Source organism: Lynx rufus, unplaced genomic scaffold (assembly GCF_022079265.1).
Source record: "Lynx rufus isolate CCGP_SWC_20201006 ecotype Redwood Valley unplaced genomic scaffold, mLynRuf1.p SCAF_9, whole genome shotgun sequence".
Taxonomy (NCBI): domain Eukaryota; kingdom Metazoa; phylum Chordata; class Mammalia; order Carnivora; family Felidae; genus Lynx; species Lynx rufus.
Window position 1 is genome coordinate 59,825,279 of NW_025814897.1, and position 16,347 is coordinate 59,841,625.

At 42.5% G+C, this 16,347-nt stretch overlaps 1 protein-coding gene across 2 annotated transcripts in view; it reads left to right on the forward strand.

Annotated features, from left to right (window-relative positions):
* Positions 1-23: 23 nt before the first annotated feature.
* Positions 24-16,347, forward strand: part of NUMA1 (nuclear mitotic apparatus protein 1) — a 72,400-nt gene continuing 56,076 nt past the window's right edge. Inside the window, exon 1 of one of the 2 annotated variants that reach the window (XM_047071237.1) lies at positions 24-156. The gene's annotated coding sequence lies outside the window, so the exon portion shown is untranslated. Of the gene's footprint in view, positions 157-9,203; positions 9,390-16,347 lie in introns of those variants that run through there. The other variant, XM_047071238.1, reaches the window with a different exon arrangement.

Here is a 16,347-nt window from a genome sequence, read left to right on the forward strand (position 1 = left end):
CCTTGCGTGAAACTCCAGCCGACAGGGGCCAATCAGAGGGTGGTGCGAGGGGGCGGGGCCATAGTTTAAACTAATTGTGCGCTCGGAGCGCTGGCGCGAGTCCGCAACGAAGACGATCCCGGGGGAGCGTGAGGCGCTGCGGGAGCGCGCGGCCAGGTAACCGGCGCGGGCCCGCGGCTGCTGTTCGGTCTGGGCGCCCGCAGGGATGCGGTGCTGGAGGGGGTGCTGGAGAGGCGGGTGCGAGCCGAGAGCCTCCTTCGTAACCTACTCTGGGGAGATTTATCGGGGGTGAGGTGTGTGAGGAGGGGCGCCTGTTCCGAGGGGAGGTGCCGGCGTGCATAGTGGGAGGGTCTGTTTGGGGGTGTGTCCGTGGAATTTTGTCTGAGGATGACCGGGGTGCGGGGTAGTCCCTGTTCCTGAAAGGCTTGTGAGCGAGAGGTCCCAGGAAAGTCTCCGCCTATTATTGTTAACAATAGCAGTAGTAATATTGGTAGTAAACGTTTTCAGAGCACCAACTACGTTTCAGACACTGTGCCACACCCTTTATATGGATCATCTTTTTATTATTCCTAATTTTCCTGTTATACTTTATTAGAGATAGGGAACCGGCGGTATTTTATAACGTTTTCTTGGCCAGGATTACATAGCTAGTGCGTGGTTGGCTGTACTGGGGTGTTTGAGGGTTGGCTTGAGGGGGGGAGGGGGAGGGGCCGTGTGGGGGGCTGTGTGTGAGTTGTTCTTAGGGTCAAATCAGGTAGGTTGTTTCATGGAAACATCTTAGAAAGTACAAATTTATGACTAAATGTGTGAAGGTTGTGGGTGGGAAAGAACCTAACTGGCTTGATGCTCCCTCCTCTGGGTGCGCCGTCTTCATTACCTCTGGAAGAGTACTTCTCATCTTGCATTGGAAGAGTGTCTGCACGTTTGTCCTTCTGGGTGGAGACAGTGTCTTTTGTCCCTTTATCCTGACGCCTAGACAGCTATGAGTGAGACATGTCATGGCCATTAATGTATGCTTTGAAATGAATGAGCTTTCATGGACTGAAAGGAAATAGGAGCCTGGCTTTCCCATTTTCATTTAGTGACTTTTGAACTGCTGTATTCTTTTTGTGGGGAATGGGGCTGCCTTCTAAAAATGTGATACTTGCTTTGACCCGTGTTTTCCTCTCTCTGGTGTTTGTTGCCTGGTCCTGTCTTTCCAAAGTTCTGGACCGTCATGTGTGTTACTTTGTGGTGGGCAGAAACCTTGTTGGGAAGGGAATTGGGGCTACCTTGTGGAGATCTTTACTGCTGTGAATTTACGGGAACCTGGAGGGAACATTCAGATCAAGCAAGGTAGCTTTCAGTCAGCAGGGATTAGTGTATGTACTCCTTCCCTCTCTGTTCCTGTATGGTATTTCCTCGTTAGAGGAAGAAGCACGTACTTGTCTGTAAAAGCCCCTAAAGTACTCTTTTCTTGGCCCAAGTTTAAGCAAATGATGACTAATTGTAATTCCTTAATCTTAATCAAAAGCCAAAGCTGTACTTCCCCAAAGCTAGAAGATATTACTTGAAAGCTCATATAAGAAACATTTCTATCTAGAGTGTTCTTCTTTACTTATGGAATATGGGAGCGAGAAGAATGCTTTGAACTAATACTTGAATTCTAGAACTGTTAGGATAGGGGCCAGCCCTGCCACAGGTGGCTACGCAGAACTGATCAGGGAATGTTTTGACAGCTGTGTCTAATTGATAACACCCTGTGGTCAGTAGCTATATTGGGGGTCATTTATTTAAGCCTCTTCTCCAGTGTATACCAAACTTCTCAAAAGGTGTTGTCTGAACCCAAAAATGATCACTTCCAAGAATGAGACAACTCCCAAAGGCAGTCTATTTCAATATTGAACAATTCTAAGTGATAATAATTGTTACTGTATTGTAATAGCATTATGTTAATTTTTTTTAATGTTTATCTTATTTTTGAGAGAGAGCGAGAAAGAGGGGTGGGGGAGGTGCAGAGAGAGGAGACACAGGATCCAAAGCAGGCTTCAGGCTCTGACCTGTTAGTACAGAGCCAGATGTGGGGCTTGAACTCATGAACCGTGAGATCATGACCTGAGCCGAAGTAGTGCTTAACCAGCTCAGCCACCTAGGCGCCCCAACAGTATTATGTTTTGTGCTGCAGTGAGTTTTTCATTTTACCCTTATATGTTTACTATTTGTTTTGTCACAATTCTTTCTTGCACTTTGTTCCATTTTTGTTAAAGAGATGAATGTATCTTTCAGATGTTTTCTTCAGTGAGGGTCAGTTAGTGGTAAACACTATTCTGGGAAACATCTTTATTTACTTTTTTTTTTAACGCTTATTTATTTTTGAGACAGAGAGACAGAGCATGAACAGGGGAGGGTCACAGAGAGAGGGAGACACAGAATCTGAAACAGGCTCCAGGCTCCAAGCCGTCAGCACAGAGCCCGACACGGGGCTTGAACCCACGGACCGTGAGATCATGACCTGAGCCAAAGTCGGACGCTAAACCGACCAAGCCACCCAGGCGCCCCTATTTACTCTTTAGTCTTGATAGTTTAGCTGGGTACTAGGCTTCCAAATATTTTCTCTCAGCATGTTGAAAATGTTATTTTACTGAAATTCTGGCTTTTTTTGTTACTTTTGAGAATGTGTTCACAATTTAACTATCATTTTTTTAGGTAACCTGCATTTTTCTCTGTTTTAAAGATCTTCCCATGTTGTTTGTGTTCTACAGTTTCATTACATGGTGTGGATTTAATTTTATCCTACTGGGGGTTTATAGTGATTCCTCAGTCTGGGATTTCATATCTTGCATAAGTTTTATAAAAAAATTAGCGGTCATGGGACAGCTGGGTGGCTCAGTTGGTTGAGTGTCACGATCTCATGGTGAGTTCGATCCAGTGTCGGGCTCTGCTGACAGCTCAGAGCCTGGAGCCAGCTTCAGATTTCCGCTCTGCCCCTCCCCCACTGTGCTCTGTCCCTCAGTCTAAGTCAACTTTGCTTATTGATAATTTATGTACAGTAAACTTTATTTGTAGTGAAAAGTTTTGAAAGATGTATATACACTTATCAAAAGCTGCCACAATCAAATTATAGAGCAGTACCATCACTCCCCAAAATTTCTGTGTGCTTCTTTACAGTCCATGTTTCCCTTCACCTTGGCTCAGGAACTATTGTAGATTAATTTGTGTTTCCTAGAATTTTATATAAGTTAAATCATACAGTTGTATTTTTGGGCTTAGTTCCTTTCACATAGCATAATGCATGTGAGATTTATCCATTTAGTTGCATATATCAGTAATTTGTTAATAGTATTCTGTTATATGGTTGTATCAGGTAATTTTGCTTATTCACTGTTCATGGACATTTGAGTTGTTTCCAGGTTTTGGATGTTATAAATGAAATTGCTATGCGCATTCATGTATAAATCTTTGAGTGTTTGTATACTTTCCTTTTCAGAGTGGAATGGCTGGGTTGTATGGCGGTATATGTTTAATTTTTTAAGAAATTACCAGTTTTCTGAAGTGGTGACACCATTTAAGCAGTATGTGAGAGCTCTGTTTGCTTCATATTCTTACGAATACTTGGTATTGTTGGCTTTTTTTTTTTTTAAGTTTATTTTATTTGAGACAGTGCAAGTAGGGGAGGGGTGGAGAGAGAGAGGATCCCAAGCAGGCTCTATGCCGTTAGCATGGAACCTGACATGAGGCTCAGTTCCACCTACCATGAGATCATGACCTGAGGGGGAATCAAGAGTTAGATGCTTAACTGACTGAGCCATTCAGGCACCCTGGTATGGTCGGCCTTTTTAATTTTAGCCATTCTCATGGAGGTGTAGTAGTATCTCACTGTGGTTTTAATTTGCATTTTCCTAATTACTGATGATGTTGAACATCTTTTCACATATTTATTGGCCATTCATATATCTTCTGGAGCAACTTTGTAGTTGCTTCTGTTGGGCACTCATGGCTAGTCCCAATCTGGGACCAAAATGTATGTAATTTTTCTCTACTTGTAGATTTTCAGGCCACGAGCTTAGGCTGCAAAACGACTATGGTTTTGAATTCCTAGGAGGGTTTTTTCCTCCCACTTCCCTAGGTGAGCAAGACAATCTTCCTTATTTCCCTGTGGACAGATTTTTTTCCCCTGGTCTGTCTTTATTGAATGTCTTAGCCTTTGTATAGGGATCTCAGCTGCTCTTTGTAGGCTCAGAATCTGTCTCCTGGACAAAGAGGTGGTTATAAATTCTTTACACTGCTAGGATAGCTATGCTGTCAGGTCGCTTTTCCTGGGACTTCCTTACTTTCTTGTGAGCTCAGTTTATCTATGTATCAGGATCCAGTCAGGAAAATAGAAACCACACATAGCTATTTTAAAAGTGAACTCAGTAAAGGGAATTAGTTTAAAGCCTTGCTGGAGGGCTGGACAAGCAAAAAGGGTATCTTTGATGTAATAACTGCATTAAGCAGCTACTTCATCTAGGGCCGAAAAACACAGGGAAGAAAGGTTGGAGTTCTCAGATCCTGTAAGTCTGAAGGGATCTGGAGGAACTACGCCCTGATTCTCTGAGGAGAGGGCGTCTCCTGGTGCTGCTGGTTTCTCAGGTGTTCGCAGGAAGGGCCTGGAGGAGCCAGGTTTGGTTGAGTTCTGCCCAGCTGGTGCTGGTGCCTCTGAGGGGGGCGCATTGAGGCTGGTTCTGGGAGTTTAGCAAGAAGTGGGAAGGAACCAACTGCCGTTGTCAAGAAACAGCAGGCCATACGAAGGAGGAAGTTCCTGCCTTCCATTTTCCCTTTAGCACCTCCTACAGAGCGTAACAGGGAGCCAGCTGGCAAAGGTGTGATAGGGTTGGCGGAGTCCAAGCCCCAGTGTCACAGAGCAGAGTGTAACAGGGTAGGTGTGGAGCTGAGAGATAGTAACTTAATTGGCATACTCTAAAAGGATGTTTATTATATTTTTCTAAGCATTTCCAGGTGTATTTAGTAGGAAGATTCTCAGGTTATCTCATTTATTATATCAACAGTCATAGCAATAGTTAACATTGTTTTTTTCTTCAGGATATACTGTGAGCAGGCTCTGTTCTAAGTGCTTTACGTGAACTGCTTCCCAAAGTTCTATGAGGTAAATACTGTCATTATTACTATTCCCTTTAACAGGCAAGGAAACTGAGACACAAATAAATTAAGTAGTCTATTCAAAGCCATACAGTGTAAGTGGAGTTGGTGTTCTAATCCAAGCATTCTGGGTTCCATAACCCACATTCTTAACTTTCTTACTATGCTGAAAGTTTTTCCCTATGTCAAACCGAACTCTATCTTTCTGTAATTTCTACTCACTAGTTCTGGTTTTGTCTTCCTGCAGAACACATACATTTTTCTCTTCACCTGCATGACAAGTGTGCATATATTTGAACACATTTTCGTGTTCTCCCTCACTAAACATCTGTAGTTCTTCCCTCACATTTGCTACGATACATGACTTTTAGACTTTTCACCACAGTTGTTTCATTCTTTAGCTGCGTGGACTCTGACTTTGCTTTTTAAAAGTGGGGCACAGAGTTGTCTTCTAACACAACCCAAGCCTGCGCTGGTGTTTTGGGCAGCTGTGTTACATTCATGGTTCACTGAGAGTGTGACATCCTCTCTTCTGCCTCCCACCATATGCAGCCTGCTCCCTCCCCTACCCCAAGGGCCCAAAGGCAGCCTTTTTAATATAAACTGCTGTACCAAGTCTCTACCATCTTGTATTAGTTTAGTGAATGCAAACCTTCATATTTAATCATGTTAAATTGTATCTTGTTACTTTTGGTAGCATAAGAACTGTTGAGAGCTTTTTTGCCAGATCACATCTAAAAGCATTGTATTTTCTCTCCTTCATAGTTTATAATGCCAAAGCTTGACAAGCGGGCTTTATATGTTTTCATTCTGTCTTTGGTAAAAACGCTAAAAATGGTAGGTTTGAGAAATAAGCTGTATGTAATACTACTATAGGTCTTACTTCAGTTGACGGAGGTTTGAGGGGGAATAGTTTTGGCTGTTCTTTCTGCTAAATTGGAGGAGGAGCTATCTGGAATGATATCTTGGCTGTCAGTGAGGGGAGGAGAGAATCAAGGTTAAGGGTTGGCCATTGGGCAATCAGTCATCCTAATAAGGGACCACTTGGCAGAAGTAAAATGATCTGGTGGCTGTAGAAGGGGAAGAGGGCATATTGCACAGCATGCTCCTGGGTTGAGGCCTCAGTAGACAGCTGTGTCAGCTGCCCTTTCTGTCCTATTTAAGGGCTGATTTCTTTGAAGCCAGTGCAGGAAATGCCAGTGATTGAGCCTGGCAGATTTCTTCTGCCTTATTGCAATTGAGGACAGGTTTTATATGGTGAGGAGTAAAGACTGTGTATTTCAGGCTTATTTATTTGACCACTTGAGTGCCTTCCTGTGACTGGTCAGACATACTTCTTTTGCAGGCTATCAAGTTTTTGGTACCCGATGACAAGGTGGATGCAATGTGACCCTGGATCTTGGTCCTTCGTGTGGGTAGCAACTGTTTTGCCCTGTAAGTGGGCATTTGTCAAGTGTCTCACTTCTGGGTGGCTTCAGTGAGGGGCGAGATAACAATAGCTTTGATTACCTACTTTTCTATCTTCCATGTGGTGTGATGGTGTGAGTTTGAGGGAAACCTCTTGTTCCTTAGGAGTTTGCTACTGTACCCCTCATGAATTGCTGCAAAGTGGACTCTGTCTGGTTGCTGACCTCCCAAAGCCCAGTTTCCTTAGGCAGTGAGCAAATAAACAATGAGTGCCTGTTTTATCTCTCAGAGAGCTGAGTATATAAAGAAATGTACAATACAGGATTTCCCTCCTCACCAACTGATCAAACCTGTAGATTCTTTATAGGAATCATAAATATTTATATACTCTTGTGTGTGTTCAAATCTATCGATACTTTATAAGAAAAATATAACAAACTCTTTGCCTACATTTGCCAGTTGTTAACATTTTGCTGCATTTGCTCTCCGTTCTTCATATTCTGAACCTTTGGACTATTAGATGCAAACATCATGTTACTTCATCCTAAATATAATTCAGCAGTGTTTCCTAAAAACAAGAGTATCTGCCTATATAATAACAATACAGCTAGGTCTCAGGAAATTTAGGATTGATTCAGTACATCCAGTGTATAATACTTGTTCACACATCTCACATTTTCCCAGTAATGTCTTTTATAGATTTTTTTTTTCAAATCAGCCTTCAGTGAAGGGTCATTCATGCATTTAGTTGTGATAATTTTGTCATGCCCCTTGAGCAATTCCCTAATCTCTCAATCTTGAATGCTTTTTTATCTGTCACAACATTGACATTCTTTGAGAGGTTAGGTAGATTTTTGCAGAATTTTTTTAAGTGTATTTATTTATTTTGAGAGAGAGTGTGATTGGGGGGAGGGGCAGAGAGTAAGAGGGAGAGAGAGAATCCCAAGCAGGCTCCATGCTGTCAGTGTGGACCCTGACATGGGGCTCTATCTCACGAATTGTGAGATTGTGACCTGAGTCAAAACCAAGATTTGGATGCTTAACCAACTGAGCCACCTGGGCACCCCTAGAATATTTCTTAATTTGGATTTGTATGATTATCGCCTCTTCATTAGATTCAGGTTAAACATTTTTAGTGGAACTAGATAGGTTAATACAGTAGTTTGATTAGTGAAGCTAGAAAACACATGGACTCACTATTCAGTTTTGCATGACTGTATATAATTTAGCACTCGACTGTGTTGTCTAGTCTGTAAGCTCTATAGGAATTGAGAGAAGAGGGAACTCAGTAGGGCCTGGAATGACTACGAGAGACTTTGGCAGGAACATGAATAGAATTTGAGATAGTTGGAGTATATGGTTAGATAAGCTGCTGTTTGGGTTTTACATCCCACTATTTAAAAAAAAAATTGTTTTTTACATTTATCTATTTTTTGAGAGACAGAGACACAGAGCACAAGTTGGGGAGGGGCAGAGAGAGAAGGAGACACAGAATCTGAAGCAGGCTTCAGGCTCTGAGCTGTCAGCACAGAGCCCGATGTGGGGCTTGAACTCACAAACCGTGAGATCATGACCTGAGCCGAAGTTGGACGCCCAACTGACTGAGCCACCCAGGCGCCCCTCCATCCTACTAATAAAGTTGCATGTATATCATGAAAAATGAATTTCCTCTTCAGATTTAGAGTGCTGTATCTTCTATGGTGTTTGTACTACTGGGAAGCGTTTACTTTAGAACTCTTGCTTTGGCTTCAGAGGTGATGCCCAGGATTTTGCCAGCTGCCTAACCTTGGGAAAGTTTCTTCACTTGCAAGTTAGAAAGAGTATTAATAACTATTTAATAAGTTATTGTGATGCTCAAAGTGAAGAACTGCATAAATATTTGAATCAAAATATTTGAATGCCTTGGGGCGCCTGGGTGGCTCGGTAGGTTAAGCATCCAGCTTTGGCTGAGGTCATGATCTCCCAGTTCGTGAGTTCGAGCCCCTCATTGGGCTCTCTACTGTCCGCACAGAGCCCACACATCTTCTGTCTTCCTCTCTCTCTGCCCCTCCCTCTCTTTCTCAGTCTCTCTCAAAAATAAATAAACATTAAAAAAATAAAATAATTAAAAAAATAATAAAATATTTGAATGCCTTTAGGTGGGGACAACACTCCATAGTTCTGCTATATGCTCCACTGGAGAATCCATTTCTTTTACCTGCCTGACTCAGGTATTTGAATTTACCACTGCTGGATAACTCAAGGCATGGGAATGAGAAATAGAGTCTTATGCAGAGAGAAGTGGGAAGACTGGCTTGATTAGTTCAGAGTGTATGCTGTGGAATAGTGGGAAGTAAGGTTGAATAAATGACTTGAGGCCATATAATGGAGGGCTTTGAAAATGAAGCCAAATAAGTTAGATATAATGCTTTAGACAGAAGAAAGCCATGGAAGGTTTTTGAGGAGAAACACACTTGGAAATTAGTGATATGGAGCCTCCTGAGGAAGGACTTTTCTTGGTTTGGAGACCAGAATCCTAATAGGGCCTTCCCAGTGCTGACCAAGGCGTGGGGGTGGGGGTAGGGGTGTGGTGTGGTTTGGCAATCTTGCCACAGGAGGCCAGAATTTCTGCCCCAGTGACTCTTCCTGCTCTGCCACTGACTCACCCCATTGACCTAGGCTGCGTGGCTTCCCTTCCGTTTGCTGTCTGATCTACAGAATGCTGGGGCTGCCCAAGATGATATGAAGCTGAGCTGACCAACAGTGGGTGGGATGGGAGAATGAACAAGCATTCCTGCCCCTTTGCCCCTTCCCTGGGTAGAGGCTAATTCTAAGCCAGTCTGTCAGGGATCTTGTCCAGGCCTGGGGAAGCTGTCCACCAGGAGGTAAGTTCAAGATGGTTTCTTTCCTTTCTCTGCTTTTTCGTAGATCAGCCTTTTCCTGAACAGAAGCTTTATTATTTTCTTTTTCTCTGATTCATGTCCTTCATAGTGACCTTTCAATTACTTGAAGCACATCGGTTACTGCAGGAGGTAGGAAGAGAGTTTTTTGTTTGTTTGTTTAAATATTTTGGGGAGAGCGCAAGTGGAGGAGGGGCAAAGAGGGGAACGGAGGATCTGAAGCGGGCTCTGCACTGACAGGCTGACACCAGGGAGCCCGATGTGGGGCTCAGACTCACTAACCTTGAGATCATGACCTGAGCCGAAGTCGGATGCTCAACCTACTGAGCCACCCAGGGAGAGAGGTTTAATAAACATATTCTTGCTTTGGGGGGAAGTGATCATAGGTTTCCCTTTATCCAGAACTCTTGTGAACTACATACTAAACAATGACTTATACCTGTAGGGGCGATTATAGAGAGATAACTGGTGTTAAGCCGATCTTTCTCAGCTACTGAGTTTCAGAACCATTCTGGTGTGCTTTAGTGTCTCAAGTTATTTCCTTTCCCTTTGAAAGACAGCAGTGAGGAACACGGAAATGGGAGGAATATGGATTAGGATATGTTTGTGGATTATGCTAGAAGTCAGGGTGACTGGGTTGCTAGTCCTGACTGTTGTTGACCAGCTGTGTGACCAGGGACAAATTACGTAACCTCTGGACTGAAGTTTTTTCATATATAAACATAAACAGTTTGGATTATATGATACGGAAGATTTCTTCCAGGGCCAAAATTTATGACTACGTAATGTGTGATTGTAAAGTAACATAGGGTCGCCTAGGTGGCATAGTTGGTTAAGCATCTGACTTCAGCTCAGGTCATGATCTCGTGGTTTGTGGGTTCAAGCCCCGTGTTGGGCTCTGTGCTGACTGCTCAGAGCCTGGAGTCTGTTTAGGATTCTGTCTCTCGCTCTCTCTGCCCCTCCCCCATTTGTGTACGTGCGTGCACTCTCTCTCAAAAATAAATAAACAGTAGGGACACCTGGGTGGCTCTGTCGGTTAAGCATCCAACTCTTGGTTTAGGTTCAGGTCATGATCTCACGATTTCATGAGTTTGAGCCATGCATTGGGCTCTGTGCTGGCAGTGCAGAGCCTGCTTGGGATTCTCTCTCCCGCATTCTCTGCCCCTCCCCCACTCACACTGTCTCTGTCTCTCTCAAAATAAATAACTTAAAAAAATAAACAGTAAAGTAATGTAATAGCTTAACACGTGACATATATTGCACATATCTTGTCCTCTTTGTTGTAGTTGTAGGACACTTAACAGTATTTGTAAGTTTGTCCTCTTCAAAGTAATTGTGTTCTCAGACTTTATATTTATTCTGGTGATGCTGCCAATGCTCAGAATATTTTTGGCTTCTAAGCCAATCTTTTGAATGTCCTCAGAAGTAGCAAATCTTCACTGAACCTTGCTTGGTGGGTTCACAGCCAAAAGATACTATAAGCCAAAGAGTCAAGCAAGGCAGTACATTTTTTTGGTGAAAAATGAGGTGTGACTGCAAAACAGTAAGATTTAATTTTTGTGTGTCTCACAGAGTAGACTTTAAAGGCAGTTTCCAAAAGAGCAATATATATATATTTTGAGCAATGATTATATTGTTAGAATAAGTAAATAACTTCCTACAGAGACTATTTTGACTGCAGTTTTCATTTGATTTAATAAGATTGGAAATTTGTTTAAAAAGGTGTCACTTAATTTTTTTTTTATTTTTGTTAATTTTTATTTATTTATTTATTTTGAGAGTGCGAGCTTGAGCCAGGGAGGGGTAGAGAGAGGGGAAGAGAAAGAATCCCAAGCAAGCTCTGTGTTGTTAGAGCGGAGCCTGATGTGGGGCTTGAACTTATGAGCCCTGAGATCATGACCTGAGCAGAAATTAAGAGTTAGGTGCTTAACCCACTGAGCCACACAGGTGCCCTGTCGTTTTTCTTTTTTTTAATGTTTACTCTTGAGAGGGCCAGATGGAGAGAGGGAGACACAGAATCTGAAGCAGGCTCCAGACTCTGAGCTGAAGCATAGAGCCCAATGTGGGGCTCAAACTCAAAAACGCAAGATCATGACCTGAGCTAAAGTGAGACACTTAACTGACTGAGCCACCTAGGCGCCCTTTCTTTTTTTTTTTTTTAAGTTTTAATCATTTATTTTTGAGAGCGAGAGAGAGAGAGAAAGTGAGCTCAAGCACGGGAGGGGCAGAGAGAGAGAGAGAGAGAGAAAGAGAGAGAGAGAGAGAGAGAAAGAATCCCAAACAGGCTCCATGCTGTCAGCGCAGAGCCTGATGCGGGGCTTGAGCTCACAACTGCAAGATCATGTCCTGAGCCGAAATCAAGAGTCAGACACTTAACCGACTGAGCCACCCAGGTGTCCCTGTCACTTCCTTTATACTCACTGTGCATATATGCTTGCTTCTAGGTCAAGGTGACTAGATAGTGTGAGAAAATTAGCCTTTCTCGTGTAGTCCTCCCAAATCACAAATGTATTGGGGGCCAGAAAGGATTGGAACATGCCACTGTAGGACACTGTAGCTGAGGAGCCATTGCAGTCCCATCTCCAGAATCAGTCACAAGTTCTTCAGACTGTAGCACCCTCTGCTCACCAGTATGTCAGAATCCATCAGGTGGCATGGTAGAGTGGAAGCAGATAGTCTTTTTCTGGGAAAAATGATAGATCAGGCTACTCCATTGATCTTTATTTTTTATTTTTTTGGTCAGCATTTGGGTTTGAGAAAGGGTGAGGATAGGCAGGGGGATGGGAAGAGGGAAAGCAGCCTATCTTGAACTGATTTCAATTAGGCTGATTGATTGAAGGCCTGGAATCTTGTTGGTGGTTTTGTTGATAACTAGTCAGTAAATTAAGGTGTTAGGCAGCGGGGTCAACAAAACATTCTGTCGCTGTATGATCATTTGCAATTCTCTTTCTTTTTTAATGTATGTATATGTTTTTATTTTTTTAAATTTTTTATTAAAAAATTTTTTTTAACATTTTCATTTTTGAGAGACAGAGACAGGGCGTGAGTGGGAGAGGGGCAGAGAGGGAGACACAGAATTGGAAGCAGGCTCCAGGCTTTGAGCTGTCAGCATGGAGCCCGATGTGGGACTCAAACCCATGAACCGTGAGATCATGACCTGAGCCAAAGGCAGATGTTCAACCGACTGAGTCACCCAGGCACCCCTATATTTTTTTATTTTGAAAGAGAGAGAGACAGAGAGAACAGGTGGGGGAGGGACAGAGAGAGAGGGAACAGAGAATCCAAAGCGGTCTCTGTGCTGATAGCAGAGAGCCCAGTACAGGGCTCAAACTCATGGAACCGTGAGATTGTGACCTGAGCTGAAGTCGAACACTCAACTGACTGAGCCACCCAGGTGCCCCTGTAATTCTTTTTTACTCTAGGCCTTGTTTTCCTCATTTTGATATTGAAAAATTTACGCGCTAAGAGTTCTAGATCTGAAAACAGGTAAGCCTAAGGAAATTTGAGCTGGGAAAGTATCTACTTGTTCTAAGTTGCTTGACTTTTGGATTAGGGGTAGGAGTGGAATTCCTTTTTAGCCCCTAAGTTACAGTGATTTTACTCTCTACGTGCAGTCATAGCTGAGTGATCAAACATCAAGTAGCTGTTTAATGGGAAGCAGGCACTAGGAGCTTTCTCCTGAAAAACAATCACAGGACATGCTGGTCTGGGAGAAGTCATTGCCTGGTAGGACCTATTGTTTGAAAGAGGTGGGGGTGAATTTCATCAAAATGGACAGTGTGGATATCGTGATTTAGGAGATTTAGAGACTTTGTTCCCTGCTGTGGTTAATTTCAAGCCTATCTTTAAAGGGATTCTCTTAATGATTGGTACAATGGGATTCATTTAGAGAAGAAGCCCCAGGTAACCACAATTAGAGTTGAATGGCCAAGAGTAGAGCCATTTGCTGGACAGAAAGTGCCCTAATCTTTTTTTGCTTTTTGACACTTACATCCTATAGAGACCCCAAGGAGAGAATAGGCTGTTTGGTGAGCTCACTAGGCACTAGGCTGGGAGATTTGGGCTCTAAACAGAGGAGGAGGTGACCTGAAGAATCCACACTTCTTAATCTCCCTATTTCTCTTCTTTCCTTTAGTGCCCTTTAGTTTTAATTAAGATTGTGTAAACACAGTCAGCTTGCCAGTCCCCTTAAAGTGGCAGGCCCATGACATTTTTGGCTGTTCACTCACGCAAGGTATGTGACTTTAAATTGGAGAGATTGTCCTCTTTGACAGTTTGGCTTCACTGGCCTGCTTCACTGAAAGAATCCATTAGATTAGGGCCAGTAGGCTGTCATTCAGTCAGGCAACATTATTTGGCACCTACTATGTGCAAGCATTGTGCTGAAATGGAGCTGGATGAGATGATTTCTGCTCTCTAGAAACTTAGTCAAGTGAAATATATTTGCAGCTAGTGTAGACCCAAAGAGGAATGGAATAAAATGTGCAGAAGAACAAGAAATATTGGGATATATGGAGGAAAGAACAGTTGTTTTTGAATTGGGGGAACAAGGAGAACATCTGAAGAGAGAAGGCATTTGAACCAGCTTATAAAAGATGAACTTGGACTTCAGTAGGTTTGGAAGAAAGCATTTTGAAGGAGGTTACACATGGGCAAAGGCACAGAGCTTGGAAAATGCCTGGCATGTTTGGGAAATGTGTTCTTGAGATAGAAGATATTTTAATTAATTATTTTTAGTAGTCTCTATATCCAATGTGGGGCTCAATGTCATGACCCCACGATCAGGAGTCACATGCTGTTCCAACTGAGCCAGGCAGGCACCCCCTGAATGTTTATGATGTGAGGAAGAACACAATCCAATCCATGTTATTTAGGTCTTGGTCTGTTTTCTTTAAGTGTAAGGTCTTAGATCTTAGGATTGAGAAGGTGATGGTCCTGGGTCTAGAGTATAAATAAGGTTTGTAGGCATCTCAGTATTACTTGATTTCCCAGTTACATTTACTAAGGCAGCTCCAGAAGCAAGAAGGCAGGAAATGGTAAGCAGTGTACCTTTATTTATTTTTTTAAGTGTATTTATTTATTTTTAGAGAGAGCGTGAACGAGCAGGGGAGGGGCAGAGAGAGAGAGGGAGAGAGGATCCCAAGCATGCTCCATGCTGTCAGTGCAGAGCCTGACATGGGGCTCAATCCCATGCACCGCGAGATCATGACCTGAGTCAAAATCAATAGACACAACCTACTGAACCCCGCAGGCACCCCAGCAGTGTGCCTTTAGACTGAACTTCTCCACACCCCCAGATGGTTTTCTTAGGCATGTACATTATGCAGTCTTCCTACTAGTGAGTTGCTTACTTCTTTGTTGTTGTTGTTGTTGTTGTTGTTGTTGTTGTTTTGGGGGGAGGGGAGTTCCTTCTGCTAATCCTGAGCTTTTGATTCTACAGTGGAAATCAAAAACATTTATTGAATCTGATTGAAAAGTAGTGTATATTCATTATAGGAAACAGGAAAAATACAGGTAAGTATGAAGAAGAAACCTAGTGTATAGTTTTATTTAGTATTTCCTTTCAATGTTTTGTACCTATGCATATTTCTGTTTTGCATAGTCCAGTGTCATACACTACCTATAATTTTGTATTCTGCTTTTTTCCCAGTTACCATTATTTTCATTGTGTAAATTCATATGAATTTAAAATGTGGCTGAAACTATAAATATTCCTAATGACTGTATAGTAGTCTGTCTATCATACAGGATTTGTATAGTGCTTTCAGTTTTTTCTATTTTAAACAGTATTGTAATACTTTTTTTAAATAAAATTTTTAAGCATTTATCTTGAGAGAGGCAGTGTGAGCTGGGGAGGGGCAGAGGGAGAAAGAGAGAGGGAGAGAGAATCCCAAGCAGGCTCTGCAGGGCCAGTGCTTAAACCCACAAACTGTGAGATCATGATCTGAGCCAAAACCAAGAGTCTGACGCTCAAGCAACTGAGCCACCCAGGTGCCCCTGAATATGAACATCTTTTAGGCTTTTAACATATTTTGCCAAATTCCTTTCTAGAGAATCACTTAAAGCCTCACTTGCATGAGGAAAATATAATATTCTTTCTTTGATAATTTTCCACTCAAAGTACTAGATTAAGTTAACTTCCCTGAAGGGTATGATAATTTCTTTGCCATTATTATATAAAACCAAAATTTGGGAGAGGATGGAAGGAGAAAGCATGTGTGTGTGTTGGGGGGTGGTCACTGTTATGAAGCCCTATTTGCTGACGTGACTTCTAGAAATGGAAAAGGAGACAAGTTACTCTTAATTCTCCATTTATAAAATTGGGGTGATAGCACCTTCCCCTTCTGTACTACAGAAATTGGATGACCTAAAATTTCTCATAGAAATGCTTTCATTTCATGCCTCAGATCTTCAGAAGGGTAGACTCTGAAGGAGAGAATTGGTCTCCCTTTCCCACAAAGGTCAGGACCCTAGCTCTTAACGGTTGGCTAGACATTCTAGAAATGCTTAGCTGCTTCATAGTGAATCTTCTGCAAGCAAAAGAGAAGGACAGACACCTGTGTCGTGTTGTGTTGGAGGGGCTTTGTTGGGGATATTCAGCAGAGATGAGGGAGCTTACTTTAATTTCATACTATTATTGTAGTGTGTGAGTGAGAGCTGCATTGCTCATCAGTATCACTGAAGGACATTAGGAACCCGGTCTGTTTCCCATTAGTTGAAATCAAAGAGAAAAAGAAGATGAAGAATAGCACATTGGAAATTCATTAGAGTCGTACTCAACCCAGAAGTAGGGGTATGTCTTTTGACCTCATTTGAGCGTTTTGTTTTATTTTTTAATATATGTATATTTTTAATTTTAGAGGGCACATGTGAGCTGGGAAGAGGGGCAGAGGGAGAGAGAACCTCAAACAGGCTCCAGGTTCAGCGCAGAGGCCAGGGCGGG